The 20,246-nt window shown below is 28.6% G+C and overlaps 1 long non-coding RNA gene across 2 annotated transcripts in view; it reads left to right on the top strand.

Annotated features, from left to right (window-relative positions):
• The window catches only part of LOC145790433 (uncharacterized), a 35,405-nt gene that overhangs the window by 13,755 nt on the left and 1,404 nt on the right, over positions 1-20,246 (top strand). The window lies entirely within an intron of this gene.

Below are 20,246 nucleotides of genomic sequence, written 5' to 3' on the forward strand. Positions count from 1 at the left end.
TAATTATATTTTCCTAAAACCATAAACATGATAGAATCTGTCTTAAGATTGTTATAACAATCTTCTGTGTAAATAAAATAACTAGAAATAAAATCAAATAGTGAATAGATTATATAAAATCTAAAGAGAATATTGCGGATCCGTTAACAAAAGGTTTGACAAAAGAGCTAGTGTACAGTTCATCGAAGGGGATGGGATTAAAGCCTATTACATAAGAGTCGTCATAATGGTAACCCTACTTATATGACTGGAGATCCCAAGAACTAAGTTCAAAGGGACAACTAAGTTATGTATGGCTCGCCAGAAATCACCAAGGGATTAAAATTCCTACCCATTCCTATGGTGAGAGTGATATCTGCAACATATGTTGTATGCAGAGGTATAAGGATAAGCTTTGCTTTTAATGATTACTTATATCTTGATTAAGACATAAAATCAAGACGAGTATAAGGAGATACTCACAAAAAGAATCACCTATATGAGTGTTGAACTGGGGCCGGTTCTATGAGAATGAAAAGGCTAAATTCTCTAGAAACACTTATGAAAACCAGGTGCGTTCAAGGCCAAAATGAACACAACAGTGAGAACCACGATGTGTTAGAAGATATTTTGTGTGAAATCTGTTGTCTTGGCTTACACAAACGGCTGAACAATTCAAGGCATCGCGTCCATTGGTTAGCCAGTAAGTCCGATAGGTTATCACTAGGGAAGGTTCAAAGCCGAAAACTACCTATCCTGATGCAAGATATTTTCGACTTATACTCTTTCGTTAAAGTCTGCATTTTGTTGCATTTCCGTTGTCATCAAATTCCATTCATGTGGGGGATTGTTGGAATGGTTATAAAATTCTGGATAAAACCAGAATTTTTTCCTAAGTTCGGTCTATTTTTTAGGTGGGCCCCGAGTGTCGATTTACTCGGGTCAAAGTGGTAACGCGTTCTATGCCGCGTTGTGATTCACGTGGTATATTTGGTTGCTCAAAACCATTACCGAGTGAATGGGAAATTGAAGCCAAAGTGTGCTCCATGGAAATGGAGTTTTGGTGGAAATTCCTTAAGGTTGTAAATTGGCTTGTCCCACATTGATTTGGTGGGAGGTTTTGAAAGGGTTTATAAGGCATAGGGTGAGATACTTGGGGTGTGCCCCAAGGGGTACCCAAGTGTTTTAGAGGGAGAGGTTATGGGCAAAATGGGCTAGACCCATTGGACCCAAAAATCACCACACACGCGCGCGCCGCCGCCGCCGTCCGTCCGGTCGGGCGGGCTGGGCGCGGGTGCGTGGTGTGTGGTTGGGCTTCTAATCTTTTTGGGCCAAAAACATTTGAATTTAATTTAATTTTTTATTAAAATAAAATCCAGAATTCAGAATTAAATTAGTTTGGATTTTTTGTTCATCCAAACAGGGCCCTTCCCGGTTTCAAACAGAAATAAACTGTTTTGGAATTAATGCACACCCAAACAGGGCCCTTCCCGTTTTACTATCTGTTTGAATTAATTCAAATCTGTTTGAATTAATTCAAATCTGTTTGAATTCAAAACCCAACAGGTATGATACCTGTTCAATTCAAAACCAAGAGCTACATACCTGTTTATTTCAAATCCAAGAGCCACCTTCACATCTATAAATAGGACCACCCTCATTTGATGTTTTGCATTCAGAAATTTCGTATTTCACTTCTGTTTTCTATTCTTCATCTTGCTGCATTTTATTTTCAAAAGAAAGAGTGTAAACACTTAGTGTGTTCGTAAGGCAAACAATTAGTAGTGCTGCTATTGTTTGTGGAAGATCATTTCATCCTGGGAGATAGACGTCCGAATTCTGAAAGCACCGTGGAGAGGACGAATCTGTCTTAAGGACACAGTGTTAAACACTGGACTTGATCAGAAAAAATAATTCGAAGAAATTAAATCAAGTAAGTTATTTAATTACTTTCAGTGTTGTTTTTATTTATTTATTTATTCAGATTTTAATTTTGTTTTTGTAACAAAATAAAATCTGTTATTTATTTATTTATTTTTATTTCGAGTTTGATTTTTGTAATCAAACATATTCTCTCCTTTTCTCTATTTCTTTTATTCTTGTTGTTGTTTTGTACACAACAGAATTAAATCCTTTTAAATACGGTGAAGATTGTCCGACAATAATCTGTCTTAAGGAAAGAGTGTCACACACTCGACTCGATCAGGTTTTATCTGTTTATGTGCTGTAAGTTTTATCACGTTATTATGTTGATATATTTCAGTTTTTGGTTTTGCCTAAAAAGCATTTATATATTTTTAATTTATATTTTCCTTATAGTTTGGTACTATTTTTTCTAACAATCTTAAGACAGATTCGCCCCGCTATGGTACTTACGGATGTGTGGCGTCTATCTCCCAGGATACAACGATCAATGTCTTACACTAGCAGCACTACTATTGTAAGCCTAGCGAATTTCGCTGTGCATGTACTCTCTAATAGGAAAATTAGACTCAGGAAATATGAAGAGTAATACAAAGTGAAGAAGAAAATGACAATTCACCATTCAAAATGAAGTGGGGGACATGGAATATAAAGACTTCTAAGTGACTCTTCAGAAAGGTTGTGATCCTTCAAAAGGACACACCCTTTCATCTCAAGAGACACAACCATTGAAGTAAATTAAATTCAAATTTTCCAACAGATATAGCAAGAGAACCAACAAAGGCACAAGCTAAATGTGGGAGGAGAAATGATTGAGACTCTTATAAAAATTTTATCCCCACAACTCACTCTCCCGTCATTCTATGTGAGAGAGAAGAAAAAAAAAATAAACAAAAAAGTAAACAAAACATATATAGATCAATCACACATGTTTAGGTACTATAACCTCTTCTGGGTAGAAAGTTAAAAGTCACTTTTTGACTTTTAATTTATTTTGAGTCATATCACTTCTTTACGTTTTTATACATTTTTTATAAATAAAAAAAAAATCAAAAAATTAACTTTTAATCAGCTTCTCAAAACAACATATATCTAATAACTCCACATTTTCAGGGAAAATATTTTTTGAAACACACAACTGAATAATTTTCTTATTGTCCCCTTCTATGTCAACTTGGGAGAGGTTAAGGGAAGCAACCATCAAATAGGCAAATCTCACAGCCAGGGCCTCCCTTGAGTGACTAAAGCAATATTGATTTTCCTCACCGCCCCATCGATCAAATGTCCATGCACATCCCGTAGAAGGATAGCAATCGCACTCTTCGTTGACAGCCAATTTGCATACCAACAATCAAGTGACACATAACCCCTTTTTCATCACTTTTTTCATTTTTTTTTTTCAATTTGATTGTTTTGTTTATTAATATATGAAATATGATTTTAAACAATCATACATTCAATTAATTTATAAGTTTTGATTTCAAATTTGGAATAAATAATCAATTTTGTTTAGAATTATAAAAAAAAATTAAGGTTTTATTGTCATTGATCTTCTTTCTTATTTTATATTTATAACCTTCTCAAACCGTTAGTTTGAATCTGTTAAAATATTCAATCAACACTTCAATTATGAGGATAGAGAGTTACCAACGATTTGAAAAATCCTCAATATGCTAACAATGAATTGGTTGATAATTTTCTTTCAAAACTAACCCAAACTGGCCCATGTATAGCCTAATGACGGGTGAGGGGCATGAGGGAAGGGGAGAGGATTGGTGAATTTTTACCCAATGTTCCCCTCTACTTTTTTACAGTTGCAACTAAAATAGTGGGCATTTTGGTCATATGAAAATATATTTGAATCATCTAAAAATACATTGGACCAACGGATTTTTATTTTTTAATAAAAAAAATTCAATTTTCTAATCAAATGGCATTGTTACATAAATTTATCATTTCTCCTTGATACCTTCATTGTTGCTCTTTACTTTTTAAATTTTGTACTGAATTATTTGTTGTATTTTATATGTATGAAAATAAAAAATAAAAAATAAAAAAATCAATCCACAATGATTGTTGATGATGTGGAGAGGATGAGCACAAAATTTGGCTAAGATTTATAATAATATAGATACACAAAAGTGCTAACAAGCTTAGTTGAACTTCAATGGCCAAGTCAATAAATAGTAAGAAATAGTGTGAGCAAAGTGACAAGTTGTGAACTTTGTATTACATGCCTCAACTCTTGGTTGCTCTCTGCCAATGGGATTAGAATTCTACTTAATAGATGACTTTTTTGACAAACAATCTCTTTTCTAGTAGGTCTTAATCAACTTCCTTATTCGATAACCTTTGATATTAGTTAGATTTTTATCTAGATAAGAAGTTAATATCTTCTCGATTTATTCCATCCTTTGAATGTGTTTCAACTATCCAAGCACTAGATTGCTTGACCATTATACCACGTGTCTTATTTGATTGAAAATTCCTCTTACAATTGCCTCAACACCCCTAGCTTTGAGCAGTCTAAGAAAGAAAAGTTCGGGACCTTTGCCCATCTAGTTTATATGCCTAGCATGTAGAGATGGCAATTTGAACCCAGTCTGATGGGGATCCAGTCTCCCGGCCTCGATTGGAGCAGTTTTTCTCCAAAAAATACCCTTGACGGGTCAATGATGGTATTCGAAAATGAATCCCCAATAATTTTTGGGCTAGGGACGATGACACGTTTCCCAGCCCCGGCCTGTCCCCGTCCTCATTTCCCATTGAACTCAAATTACTGTTATACCCCTCTATATATATGTAATATAAACCAAACCCTAACACAACACAACCTCTCTCAGATTGGGCCGTCTCTCATCTCCCTCTCTCTTTGTAGCTCCTCCCCCCTTCCTCTTTCACTGTTGCTCCACCACCGCCTCTGTTACTCCACATTCTCTCTCCTTTCTTCGTTTCTTTCTCTTCACCGCAGTCACTCGTCATTCCACGCTGTCATAGCCGTTGTTCGCATTGTCGCGATTGTTGTTCGCTACGATAGCTCCGCCGCATACCTCGCCATCGTCGCCAACGAAAAGGTATGGGGTTTGGTAAGACGACTCTCTCTCTCTCTCTCTCTCTCTCCCCCTCTTTCCCTCTATATTCTCTCTCTTTATTTCAGTTCTAAATCTAAGGTGTTTGTTTTCTCCATTTCTTATATCAATTTAGTTGTTGTACAGAGACGACAAATTTGAGACGTACTCTCTCTCTCTCTCTGTGTTTGTGTGTTCTATTTTCAGATCTGAACCAGACGGTGAAGAACTTGTATATTTTTTTGTGTTTGGTTGCTAAGAAACATAGAGAGAAAGACTAATTCGTTTTAGAAATTTCAGTAATATTAATGATTGTTGTTGATGATTTCAGATTTTTTTTTCAGATCTTTCTATGTTTCTCTTCAATTTTAGATCTTTTTTTTTTTTTTTAAGTTGTTGATGATTGTTGATGAAACATACTGAAAAAAGATTTTTTTTGTTGTTCTTGTGTTGAACAAAAGTCAAAAAAAAAAAAAGGGTTGCAGATATTTTGGGTTTGGAGAAACCTGATCCCCATTAGGGGACGGGGGGTGATGGGTTCTCCGTCGGAGATCGGGGGTGGGGACGAGAATTTTTTATCCTTGGAGATTGGGAACGGGGAGTGTAATCCCTGACCCCGTCCCTGTCCGTTGCCATTCCTACTAGCATGATGAATCAAAAATGAAATTTTATGATTACAACATGTATTGCTACTCTCAAATTTTAATTACAAATTATTAACTTTCAATAAACAGATCCATCGTCTTGTCAATTATAGATTTTTTTAGAATTTTTATTTTATTTTTTTTAAACATACGAATGAAAATATCTTCTTGAATATTCTGTGAGAATAGTTTTGTAAATTCACCCCAAAAAACAGGAAAAAAAAAAAAGCAAAAAAAAAGTCAAAATTCTTTGCACACATGCATAATTATCGGGTTTTAAATTTAAAATAATATATTAATGATACTCATAAAAAAAGGAAATCAATCTAAAAGAGCTGCACTTTATGAAATACGAATTAAGACTTTGTTTGGGATGATTTATTTTAGATTATATTTTTATCTTTTTATTTTATTTAAATTATATCACTTTTTATTTGAGTCACGTTATTTCTTTATCACATTATATAATTTTTCTTAAAAATTAAAATATATACTTATTTAGATCATCCCTAGGGGTGTAATTTTGGCCGGTGGCCCGCGGGCGGCCCGATATGGGCCCGACCCGTTAAGGTCTATTTAGGCCCGAGCCCAAGCCCAGCCTGAGGCCTTGGGCCAGGCTCGCCCAAAGCCAGAGCCTAGGCCTGAGCCTAGGGGCCCGACCTGAGGTCCGGTCCATTAGCCCGCCCAAAGCTCGAATACCCCTCGGCTTAAGCCTGGGCTTAGTTTTCCGGCCCCGTGAGTCGGACCGGCCCGACTCGATTTTTTGACAAGAGCCCGCAAGACCCGACATGGATCAGGCCTGGCCCGAGTCCGAATGGGCCGGGTCGGACCAAAATTACACCCCTCTCATCCCAAATAATCGTATAACACTAGCAATGTAAAATTGTGTACCCATCACATTTTATATACATTTCCACAAATAAAAAGGCAAGTTCTTAAAAGGATTTTTTTTTTCTTTCTCTTTTCATGAATACAAAAATAAACTTTCCAAACAAACTTCTTGAAAAAAAATATTATATTATATTTAGATAATGAATTAAAATAAAAATTTAGTAAGAACACGGGATATGGTGAACGAAAATATAAGTTTTTTTTTTTCATTTTTTCATTTTTTTTAAATTTTAATTTTAATTTATGATCCAAATACAGTATAAATGTCTCGCGATAATATCGATTTTGAACTGTTTGATATAATTTATGAAACTTCTCATAATTTTTTATTTGATAAATTTAAATCACAATGTTTGATGTATCTTTTATTTATAGTGTATGAAATATAAATAAATTTAAAAAAATTAATTATTAAAAAAAATTAAAAAGTACGCTTTGTTTGTATTTTTTTAAATTACGAATTTTAAGAATCAAACAAGCCCTTATCTAGCTACCCAACAAAACTTTAATAAGTCCAAATTTCTAATACTTCCTCCCTCTTAAAATATTTGTTTCTTATTTTTTTTTTATTATCTCAAAATATTAATATATTTTCAAAAATGAAGGACAAAAATATTATGAATTTTCTATTTTATCATTTTTTTAAGATTTATTAACAACATAAAAAGTATAATTATGACAATTAATATTCCCTCTAATTTTGAAAAAATAAAAATTTTAAAATATAATAACTGTAGTACTAAAAAAAATTAAGGCCTTGTTTGGTTTGATTTTGGGAGAGTAATTTTGGATAAAATTTTTCAAAATTTTGTTTGATTTAGTAATTTTGGAAAAAAAATTTCTAAAATTACTTTGTCTCTCTTACACATCAATCAATCACTTTTTCTCTCTCCTCTCTCCTTCTCAATCACTTTTTTTTCTCACACACACTACTTAACTACAACAAAATATCAAAGCATCCCAAACTCCTATACTCCTAAACTAATTCCAAAATATATAATCAAACAAACCAAAAAAATTTCTAAACTTTCTCTCCAAAATATTTTTTGAAAATTTATCTCTCAAAACCAAACCAAACTAAACACACCCTAAATTCCTCAAAATAAACTATTATTTTAGGACGGGCAAATACAATTTTATTTCACAAAACATATAACCGTTTGGGAAGAGCTAAACCAAGTTTTTTTGGATTATTTTAGTCACAAAAAATAAAATAGGCTATTTTAGTCACAAAAAATAAAATATCACATCTAATCTATAATTATTACACTATTCTCTTATAAAAAAAGTTCAAAAAGTCAAAAAATTAAAAACCCTTCACAAATCAAATTTTTTAACTCAAGTTAAAATAATTAAAAAAATCAAAAATTAGAAAGTGAATCCACTTGCGACGCCTAATTTCATTGCAAAATTAAGAAAATTGTAAAAAGTTGGGAAGACTGGTCAAAGGGGTCAACTGACAGTCAAGACACATATCTGAGAGATAGGACTCGTCAGTGTGTAGTCTTGTCTAGTCCTTCTAACCGTCTATCACCAAAACTTTTTTTAATATTTTACTTTATTTTATATTAATAGTATTTTTTTTTGAAAAAATTAAAAAAAAATCAAAATTTAATCTTCATAAAAAAATAATTTTTTAATTTTTAATAACTTTTTGATTTGTTTTTAATTTGAATTATTTGTGTATTTTTGTTAAGTAAAATAGATAAAAAAATAAATATTTTAGACATTTTATGTGTACTTTATATTGAGGCCTAGTTTGGGAAGACTAAATAAGTGCACTTTTTGACTTTTTATGAAATATGGGTTAGGTTTGAAGTGATGTGTGAGAGAGGTGATGTGACTTAAATAGGATGATGTGACTTAGGCCAAGTTTGGCGTGAGGCAAAAAAGACAAAAAGTAAAAAAGTCACTATCTTATTTAAGTCGCATCATCTTATTTAAGTCACATCACCTCTCTAACACATCACTTCAAACCCAACCCAAACCCAACCCATATTTCATAAAAAGTCAAAAAGTGCACTTATTTAGTCTTCCCAAACTAGGCCTTAAATAGAATAGTGACTTTTTAACTTTTTGTCTTTTTTTAATCATGCCAAACTTAGCCTGAGTTTAATAAATAAAATATTCAATTTGTTTGTTTGATTTAGGTTTTCAAGATTTTCTTTTTAAAAATTTAATTTTTTTTATTTCCTTTGTTTTTTTGTTTTCACTAAATTTTTTTACTCCATCCTTCCCAAAATAATAATTCCTTTTGAGGAATCTAATTTTTTTTTTATAGTATAATTATTACACATTAAAATTTTGACTTTTTCAAAATTACCTTTTGATGGTACTTTTTTTTAGAAATATTAAATTTTATAATTGTACTTTTTATATTGTTAATAGGAAATTCATATTATTTTACAGTAATCATTGATTTTTGAAAATAGACTAATATTTTGAGACAATGAAAAATGAAATAAAGATTAATATTTTGGGATGGAGAGAGTAATATTTTAAACAATTTTTTTTTTAATTTCAGATACACCTAACGTAAATATACTTAAAAATTATAATATTTTTGAAAAAATATCTTTAAAAATTCACTAAATATAAAAAATACAAAGAAATTATGAAAATTCAATACATTTTCGTATTCTTGGGTATTTATTAATTTTTTGAAATATTTTTTCACAATATTTTTCTTTTTAAATATATCTAAGGTACATCTAAAAAGTAAAAAAAAAATTGAGTGAAATTTAAAAAATATTCACTAAAAATAAAAAATAAAAAATGAAAAACAAAAAACTTAATTTCTAAAAAATTGAATTCAGAAATTAAAATCAAACACAGTAATTATTTTTTTGGTTGCTTTAGTTGAACAAATGGTTTAGATTGAAACTAAAAATATTAGGATTAAATTGATAAAATTAAAAACTTAAAATTTAGTATTTTATAGCAAGGGTTAAATTCTAAGATTTTTTTTTATTATAATTATTCCTATTTTTTTACACACACGTATATCTTAAAAAATAGAAAATGACGAAAAATTATCAGGAATTGTCACCAACAATTTCTTTTATGGGGGATGCACCAATAAATCCTAAATTAATAACTTATGCACTGTTTAGTCCTAAAAGTTTTTTTATAGACTGAAAGGTCCCATTACAATGTTAATAACATCAGATACAATGTTAATAACATCAGAGTCATGTTACAAACATTGGATTTCAAACATCTAATGTTCATCAAATTTCAATAATGTTTGAAAATATAGGATGAAAAACATCTAATGTTCATCAGATTTCAATAAATTTTGAAATTATAGAATGAAACATCAGATCATTTACATCATTCACATCATGTTGATGTAAAAATGGGACTAAATAGAGCATAAAAAACTTTTAGGACTAAATGGTTCAACGTTTCAAAAACTAGGACTTATGAGTAAATTTTCCTTCTTTTTTTTTCCCTTTCTTAAAGTGAGATGCGCCCCACTTAAGCTTCCTTTGGCTATCATTTTTGGGCTTTTTTTTTTTTAAAAAAAAAAGTATAAAATAATAAAGCCTCCGTTTAAGAAGTGGGTTGATTTTTTGATTTTTTAATTTTTTTAATTTGAGGCTAAAAAGCTTGATTTGGGAAAGATTTTTTAACTTTTTTTGTGAGAGAAGAGTGTAATGAATATAGGTTGGATTTAATGTTTTGTTTTTTGTAGCTAAAATAGTCTATTTTATTTTTTGTAGCTATTTTAGCCCCTAACCCACTAAAATCAACTTCCCAAACTATGCCTAAGCTATATAAATTAATAAGATAAAATATCGCATTCAATTGATAATTATTGTACTTTTTCTCTCATAAAAGTCAAAAAACCTAAAAAATCCAAACTAAACAAGGCTAAAAAAGTTCAAACACAAAATAGCCAATTAAAAAAACCAATGTCAAACAAAGACTTAATTACTTTTACATATATTAGTGACAATTTTTGTGGTCTTATTCAGCTTGTTTGGTTCTGATTTTCAGAAAATATCTTTTAGAAAATTCTACTTTTTTTATTTTTCATATTTTAATGTTGTCAATGAATTTTTTTTAATATTTTAAGAAATTTTTTTAAAAACATTTTTAGACACACCTAACATAAATACACTTAAAAAATATAATATTTGTGAATTGTTTTTTTTTAAATACACTAATACCAAAAAAATACAAAAAAAAAAATTCAGTTCATTTTTTTTGGTATTTTTTAGTATTTATTAATTTTTTAAAAATATTTTTTCACAAATATTTTTTTATTTAGATACATCTAAGTAAGTTGCATCTAAAAAAGTAAAAAAATTGCTTAAAATTTAAAAAATATTCACTAAAAATAAAAAAATACGAAAAATAAAAAATCTAATTTTCAGAAAACTAAAACTAAACACACTGATTATTATTATTTTTTTGGTAAACAAGAAATATAGACTAAGGCCAAGTTTGGCAACCCCAATATAATTCATCTTTTTATCTTTTTTTCATCACATCACCTCTCTACTTTTCTGCATAACTTTTCATAAAAAGATAAAAAAATACACTTATTATTTAGATCAACCCAAATAACTCCTAAATTTTTTAAAAAGAGTACAAGAGCTTGGTGTATGGGAGAAGTTATTGGTTGTTCTTCGATATTGCCGCATGGGGCCTTAATGTTATTATGATTAGTGAAGGGCATGAAAAATGTTTGGGAACTCTAAATTGGGAGCACTAAAGGAACTTTAGAGAGTGGGTTCCACTGACTGATGTGATGTTTTGGCTTTAATTTTTTTTTTTTTTTTTTTTGAATTTCCACCTCATTAGTGGTCCATTAGTGCTCATAAATTAGTGGAATGTATCATTGTTGTCAAGGGCATAGGGCTTAGAAATTTGTGTTGGGTAATTAGAAAATATGAGAGGATATGATGAATTGTAATTGATATGGTTTATAATCACTTAGCATCCTAAAACCAATCAATAATTTTTTGATATTTGGACTATTTATTTGGCATCATTGCACAATTGATTTAGGCTTTGTTTGCTAAATGGTGATTTTAGTCAAAAAAAAAAAGTCAATAACTTATATAAAAAAGTTAAAGATTCTATTTTTTTCTTTTTTTTGCATTTTTTTTTTTTGTAAAAAACTAAAAACTCATTCCCAACATACTAATTTTTTTTACATTATATTTTAGTTAAAAAGTTAAAAATTACTAAAAAAATATGTTCCCAAATGAGGCCTTACAAATAGATGAAAGTATTTTATTTATTATGATTGTATTAGTTTAATAGTAATCTTATCACTTGTAGTAGCGAGAAATTATTTTATAAACCAAGTGTGATAAAAAAATAAAAATAAATAATTATAATAATAATAATAATAATTGAATATAAACAAATAAAAAGGACCGTACTAATTAGGATGGTCAATAACAAGTACGAATGAATTATTTTAAGAAGATAGTTAAAAGTTAATTTTTTTTCTTTTTTATTATTTCATATAATGTGACTTAAAATAAGTTAAAAGTTAACTTTTACCTTTTTATGTATGTTGCCAAAACAGTCCACTGCCAAAAGATTTATAATCTCAATTAAATATTTTTACATATTTCATATAATTTTATACAAATTTTTTTATTTATTTATTATCATTAACAATAGCCCTAATGGCTATTTCTAACATTTCTTAATAAAAAAGTATTATATCATTAGCACATTAGATTGAATTGGAGTGGATTAGATTGGACAAATAAGAGTGCACTAATCTAAATTCATTTAAGAGTTTATTAATTTGTGTTGAGTTTAATAATTTTCTAATTCTAACTTGTTAATGTGTATTTAATAGCTTGAGTTTAATAACTTAAATTGTCTAGAGTTTAATACTTTTTATTTTTAGTCTATTAATTAAATTAAATGCATTTAATAGCTTTTTATTTTTAACCTATTATTTAAAAGAAAATGTTTTTGATCTCTAATTTTGGACTACTCAACCCCTAATGATGTGTTATAAGTCACATCACTTGAAAATCTTATTGAAATATAAAAATTATCTAATTAGTGTTTGCTCTATCGTTAAGAGTTGGTATTGAGAATTCAAAATTAATGATATATAGCATTACTCTTGTTTAAATTTAAAATTTGAACAAGTTACCAGATTTATGAAATGAAATAAAATAAAATAAAACATTAACAAAATATCTATAAAAAATTATTTAAAAAAAATTAAATAAATAAAAATCAATAAAAAGTTAAATAAAATTATTTTATTTTCAAATTGAGACATTTAAATTTTATTGAATTTTACTAAATATAATACATAATTAAATAGTAGAGGGTCAAAATGGTCATTTTATCACCTAATCCCAACAGTGGATTATCCTCCCAAAATTGTCCCACACCCCCCCTAGGACACAATAGTCCCCCATATGGGGGATAAGGAGTCCAGACTCCATGTCTGGAGGACTAAAAAAAAAACAAACGGCAGATTGGATGCTTCCTCCGGATTACAATCCGTATAGTAAATAGTCCTCCCTTATCCCCCAATCAAACACACCCTATATGAGATCTAATCTCGATATCTCATCATTAGGAGTCATTTAAGGATGATAAATTAGGGAATGTATCATTGTTGTGAATTTTTATTTTTATTTTTTACTAAAATAGTTAAAAAGTCAAAAAAAAAGAGTCAAAATGACGTATCTTACATATCAATTAATCACTTTTCTCCTCACAATCATCTTTCAAATAAAAAACTATATTCCAAAATTTTTGATCTTACAAAAAAAGAGAAAAAAATCATTAAAAAAGTCAATTTTTAATTTAAACGAATTTAAATGAAAAATTTTCACATTAATAAATCATATCATAAGCAGCTTGGTCTTTCCTTTTGTCAATTGATAAGTGAGTAATTACGATGGTAAGAAATATTATATTATTAAATAGACCACTAGCACATAATAACAATAGTTATAAAATTAACAGAGCCTAATAACAATTATCAAGTTCAATCATTACTAGTTAATATGGTACAATCTTTTACTAATCACAAATATATATGCTTTTTATTATCTCCAAACATCCAATATAAATGTAATAGATTCTATTATCAAATTCAACCATAATAATAAAAGGTATTACATGACATACATTCTATTTACATACAAAAATTACTTCCCATAATGACAATAAATAAATCATCACAAAATATATTAAACCCCTCCCCGTAAGAATTCCCCGCAAATTCACACTACAAAAAGTGTTATATAATCATTAGGCTTAAATGCCATAATTAGACTTGATTTAGGAAATGAGTTAACTTTTTAATTTTTTGACTTTTTTAGATATTTTAGCTTGAGTTAAAAAGTTTGATTTGAGAATGAATTTTTGACTTTTTTGATTTTTTAATTTTTTTTTTTTATAAGAGAAGAGTATAATGATTATGGATTGAATGTGATGTTTTATTTGTTGTGATTAAAATAATTTATTTTATTTTTTGTAACTAAAATAATCAAAAAAATTTCAAACCTTGCTTCCCAAACGATACCTTAGTTAAACAAAAATATTTTAGAACTCTAAAATAGGAGTTCTAACAGAGCCGTAGAGAGGTGGTGGATCCAAGTGATGTGATGTGATGTTTTAATTTTTAATTTTTATTTTTTATTACCAAGTTTTATAAAGCTTTGTTTGAAACTCTGTTGTTAGGAGATGTATCACTGCCGTTATGGTGAAGAATTGTTGCAACTACAAATTTCAGATGATATCAAATTATTAGATAGAGTTTGGGGATTTTTTTTTACAATAAAATTTTAAGAAATAATTTTTCCTTTTAGATTGTACTTGACCCAAAAACCTAAAAGGTCAAAAAAAAATATTAGTTTAAAATCTTTCTAGGCTAGAAGAATCTGAAAAATAAATTTATTTGACACAAATTTTAAAAAAAAATTCAATAAAAAGAAATAAAAAATAAAAACTAGACCTTTTAAACTGTAATAGAGAATATTTGTTTGGGGTGTCTTAAATAAGTGTACTTTTTTGTCTTTTTAGACTAAAAAGTTGAGGTTAAAAATATGAATGTTTGGGTTAACTTTTGGATTTTTTATGAAAAAATGTGTATTAAAAAATTGTATAAATTAATGTGTAGGAAAAAATTAGTATTAAGAGTTGTGCAGCCGTAATTGTTGACTTTTAGTGAATAGTGATAACTTTTTAACTTTTTGACTTTTTTAAGACTATCCAAACTTGACCTAAAACTATTTTTTTTTGCTGATATGCTTTCTCCAATAAAGTGAACAGTATATTCTGTGAATTTCTTTTCCAATAATAATAATAAAATAAACAAAAAGAATGTAAGTAAGTGAAAGCATTGGCGTAAGAATATAAACCTATGGAATGGATGGTTCAGGTTTGTCGACTAAAGTCAAAAGCTAGGGTTTTGTTCTGATATTGGAACCCTAAGAATAGAGAAGGTATTGTGTGGTGTTGGAGTATTACTTCATACCATTTAAAATTAGACACTTGTTTATCTATTTTCTCAAAGGAAACACAAAAGTGGTGAAATTTACTGTTTTAACCAAACAAACTCTATTTGGAGCACCATAGCACTTTACTCCTGAGACAACATATAACCTCTCCGAAGAATAAAAGACCTTTCACCTATTTTGCGTTGTTCCTCATATCTCCAATAAATGTGGGATATTCAAAAATAATAATAATATGAGATATTTTTTTTTATAAATTCTTCATCTATACCTAATTCAAGTTATTTTTTTATTTATTTTATATTTTAATAAATCTCATAAATAACATAATTACCAAAACAACCACACAAACAAGCAAACCCAGTCCCACGATGCTGCTGAACCAGCTGACCTCTTGGTTTCACTACTAGTGACAATACAGTAATCACACCCATTTGGCTTCAAGTCATTTTCCCGTCACTATAAAATTATTAAAGTTAATTCTTTGATGATGATGATGAAAATTTATAAATTATATATATGAAAGAGTGTTACAAAATGAACGCTTTAGATTATCGAAATAAGATTTATAATAGGCCCAACAAGCCCTTCACATTAAAAAAAAAAAAAAAACTTTTAAAATAATATGATTTTGACTTTCAAAGAGTTTCACAACCGTTTCAATAGGACATTTTGACTATCCCCATAGATTTGTTTGACAAAATGGAGTCATGTGAATGTTCACACCATGTACATATAATTTTTATTTTGAAAATCCTTACTTTCATTTTTGAATGACAAATTATAATGTGAACTATTATATTGTTCATATACATTTGTTTTTATTTTGGAAATCCCCACTTTCATTTCTGCATGATGTGAATTATCATATTGTTCATAAACATTTAGTTTTTATTTGGGCAAATTACAAACACCTCCCTCGAAGTTTGGTGAAAATACAAATTCCCTCCTGAGGTTTGAGAAATTACAAATTGTCTCCTGAGGGTCAAATTTTCATAACAAATTAGAGGAAATTAGGAGGGAATCTGTATGAAAATAAAAACCTCAGGGGGCAATTTGTTATAAAAATATAAACCTCAGGGGGTGGGATGTAATTTCTCAAATCTCAAGGGAGAATCTGTATTTTCACCAAACCTCGAAGGAGGTTTTTGTAATTTGCCCTTTTTATTTTATGGGTTGCTTAATTATCTAGCGATGTGAAATAGACATCAAGTTTGTTTTATGAAAGTAGTTTTGTTTTTTAATAATCACATCGTATGGATTTTGATTGTGGATTTTGTTCCCATTTCCAAAGCCTTTTTGATTTTGCGTATTATGTTCCCTTGTATATGTTCACATTATGTCATTTTGTTCTCAACATGGTATATGTGAATATTCACACCATGAAAATTTTACTATTCACTTCAATTGTATAATGTGAACGTCCACATTTTGGCTATCCCTATAGATTTGTTTGATAAAATAGAGTCATGTGAATGTTCACACCATATATTTGACTGGTTGTGATAATATTTTGTGACTGTTTATGTCATGTGAATGTTTACACTATGTTATTCTCATTATTGACAATTTATTTCATATTTACATTTAGGGGGAATTATTTGTCAGTGGTATAAGGAAAAAAAATTGCTAAAACATGGAAGGTGCAAGTTGTTTTGTGGTGGGGTTCAAATGAAAACATATGGGATTGCAAGTCTCATTTGCACTCCTCTATGTTTATGTATATATATATATATATATTCTATTTCACTGTAAAGTAATTTTTTCTTACATTTATGTGAACTGTGAATAACGTGACCTTAGTGTTTCTCATTGTGTGACTCTAATTATGTCTTAGTTTGAATAATCACATTAATGTGAAAATTCACATCATGCTAATTATCATGGCAAGCAAGATTTTACATGTTACATTCAAATTGTTTCATTTTATCATCAACATAACTTATGTAAATGTTCACATCAAGAAAATTTAATCATTCACTTGTATTGCTTAAAAAATGTTGACATAAGCTTGGTCAAATATGATATGCAAATGTTCGTGTTGATATTTTGTGTGAATGTTTCTTGTGTCAATGTCCTATACTTTAAAATCATAGGGTAATGGTGTGATCATGGCCTATATGAATGGTCACATTTTGGCTTTCTTATATTAGTTTGAATATTTACAGTCATATGATTGTTTACACCATTTTCTTATGCTCAAACTATTATTCCCCACCTTCCCTTCATTTCTTTAAATTCACAACATCACACTACACATTTTATAGTTTTGTAAATATTCACATTATGAAATTTACGAGGTTTTTGTAAAAAGCAACTATAACTTTAAGAAACCTTTCCTATATCTTGGTAAAAACTCGCTGGATAATATACTACAAGTTATTTCCTTTCTTGGCTAAGGCCTCGTTTGGGAACATGTTATTTTAGTAACTTTTTGACTTTTTGACTAAAATATGAGTTAAAAAACTAGTATATTTGGAGTGATTTTATGACTTTTACGAAAATATGTGCAAAAAGTAGAGAAAAAAGAGAATCTTTGACTTTTTAATATAGGTTATAGATTTTTTGACTTTTTTAACTAAAATGTTAACTTGCCAAACAAGACATTAGTTTCTGTGCTTATTGTTTTTAGTTCTTCACTCTGTATTTGCATTTCTGGAGTATGACTGAAATGATTATTTACCTTACAAGAATCCTGATCTTCACTTTATTGAATCTCTTGCGCTTGCTCCTCCAGAAGTTGAAATTGATATCGTTACACAACAACTATAAGTATTCATATCTCCAAAAAAAAAAAAATATATATATATATATATATTAATTTGTCCTAAAAAATGGGTTGTTTCCAACTTTGATCATGAATTCACCATAACAGAACATTTAAAAATGAAATATTATATAATATAAGCAAAAACGTTGTCGTCTCTTTAGGGCTTAAATTCCCAACCTATTTTCCTAAAGTTTTTGAATTTAATATATATAAAAATACACATGTCATTGTACAATTGGTTGACAATCTAATTTAGCTAAATTAAATTATTGGTATCAACAACAGTTATGGAATGACAATGACTTAATTCCATAATAATATCAACAGTTATGGAATGATATTTGCTTCAATCAAAATATTTTCATAATATAATAATATAGATATAAATTTTATAATATCTATACTATTATATAAATAAAAACACTATCACCTCTTTGAAGCTAGAAATGCCAATATGTTTTTCTCATATTTTGTAAATTATATTACATTCAAAATGCACGTCATTTTTTAATTGGTTCAAAATCTAATTTACATAAATTAAATTAATTTTTAAATTCTCTTAATCATTGTAAATAATATATTAATCGATTTTCTTAAATTTTGTGATTTGACATTGTAGTATCAATAGTTATGGAATGATATTTCCTTCCACCAAATATTTCTATAATATATAACACTTATGCACACATGTCATTTTATGGAATGATTTTCTAATATATTTTTCTCATGTGTTTTTGAATTTTATAACACTTCAAATACTCATTTTATAATTAGATCAAAACCTAATTTATATAGATTAAGCTTCTTTTTTTTTTTAAAATTCTTAATTGCCAAAAATTTATTAGAATTATTTTCTTAAAATTTGGGATTGTTATGGCAATGTAAAATCACACCCTAACATAAAGTTGTTGCTAATTTTAATTTAAGTAATTATAGTATAAAATTTCAAAATATATTTAATACAAAAAAAAAAAAAAAACTTTCACAATGTATTAGTATTATTTTTTGTTGGATGGGTCCCTCCTTAATTGGGTGGGCCACACAAAGACTCTTTAGAGTCAATATTATTTATTATATATTTTGCTTGCAAAACTTTAGCTTTGGTTTGTATCTGGAAGTCCAAAAATGAAAAAGAAGTAAAAGAGATTTTTGTCTATAATGTTTTGTACACAACAACAAAAAGAAACAGGGGAGCCGAGAAAGAGAAGTGAAAAAGAGGAGAAAAACTTTAGGTTTCTTCCGTAGTTTAAACTGAGATGATCATTTCTTGTCTAATCTTAATGAAATTTTAGCATGTTGATCATGAAAACAAGCTCTACATTTTGATTGGAGATGATCTTGTCAAAGCTTTCTTGAATTGGTAGTTTGGGATATCCACTTTAGTGAGACCTAAACTTTATCTCTTGTGGTGATGATATAATTGTTGATTAGTGATAAAAAAATATTCTCTTGACGATTATATGTCTCTAATTGTGACTAGAGATGATATCTTGTAATCCCATAATTTTTAATGGAAGTTGATTCAGAATTAGACCCGTAAATGTAAGTATTTTTGCCGAATCACGTAAATTTAATATTTTGTAATTATTTTTATATTTTTAATTTCAGTCATATTAATGCTTGTGTTTTATCATTTGTTGACCAATTTCTAATTACATAAGTAGGGAAAGAATTTTCCAAACATTTTCTTTACAGTTGGGATTTGTTATTGCAATACAAAAATCTTATCCTTCACGTAATTGAGATGCCGCAGAGGGAGACCAATTTCTAATTACATAAGTAGGGAAAGAATTTTCCAAACATTTTCTTTACAGTTGAGATTTGTTATTGCAATACAAAAATCTTATCCTTTACGTAATTGAGATGCCACATAGGGGTTTCCAAAGTTCGGTTGCTGTTTTTTTTTCTTTTTCTTTTTTCATAGTTTGGTTGTTATTCTTTATTCTTCTTTCAAAGTTTTATTTTTACTTTTTTTTTGTCTTACTTAGACTTTTATGTTCTAAGGGTTGTTTCGCCTATTAAAGTGGCACGTAAGTTAGATTCAGAACGTTATGAGACAATTCGGTCTCAAGTTCTATTGCTCTTTATAGACATTGTAAGAGAAATCACAAGAAATCTTTATTAATGGTGTGAATGTGTGAAAATCAAAGTGTATGTATATATATATTTTCTTGATTTACACCTATATTTTTTTGTATACCATTACACTGAACTTTAAATGAGCTACAGAGATCAATCGATTAGATATATTAGACTATAAATGGGGTTTGGCTTTTGTTGATTTCAATACTAGTGATTGAGTTTTTATGCGTATATTTTTTATTTAAATATTTAAAAAATTAAAGTAAACATACATATTTTTCATATATCATAACACAACTCCAAATGAGTCCTAGACCATCTAACTAGGTACATTAAATTGTAGACGAGTTTGATTTTGTTGGTTTCAATCTCAGTGATTGTGAAAATTCAGATTTAATTATTCTTAAAATAAAATAAATAAATAAAT

Source organism: Camellia sinensis, chromosome 5, assembly GCF_055761805.1.
Source record: "Camellia sinensis isolate YWXY chromosome 5, ASM5576180v1, whole genome shotgun sequence".
Classification (NCBI taxonomy): domain Eukaryota; kingdom Viridiplantae; phylum Streptophyta; class Magnoliopsida; order Ericales; family Theaceae; genus Camellia; species Camellia sinensis.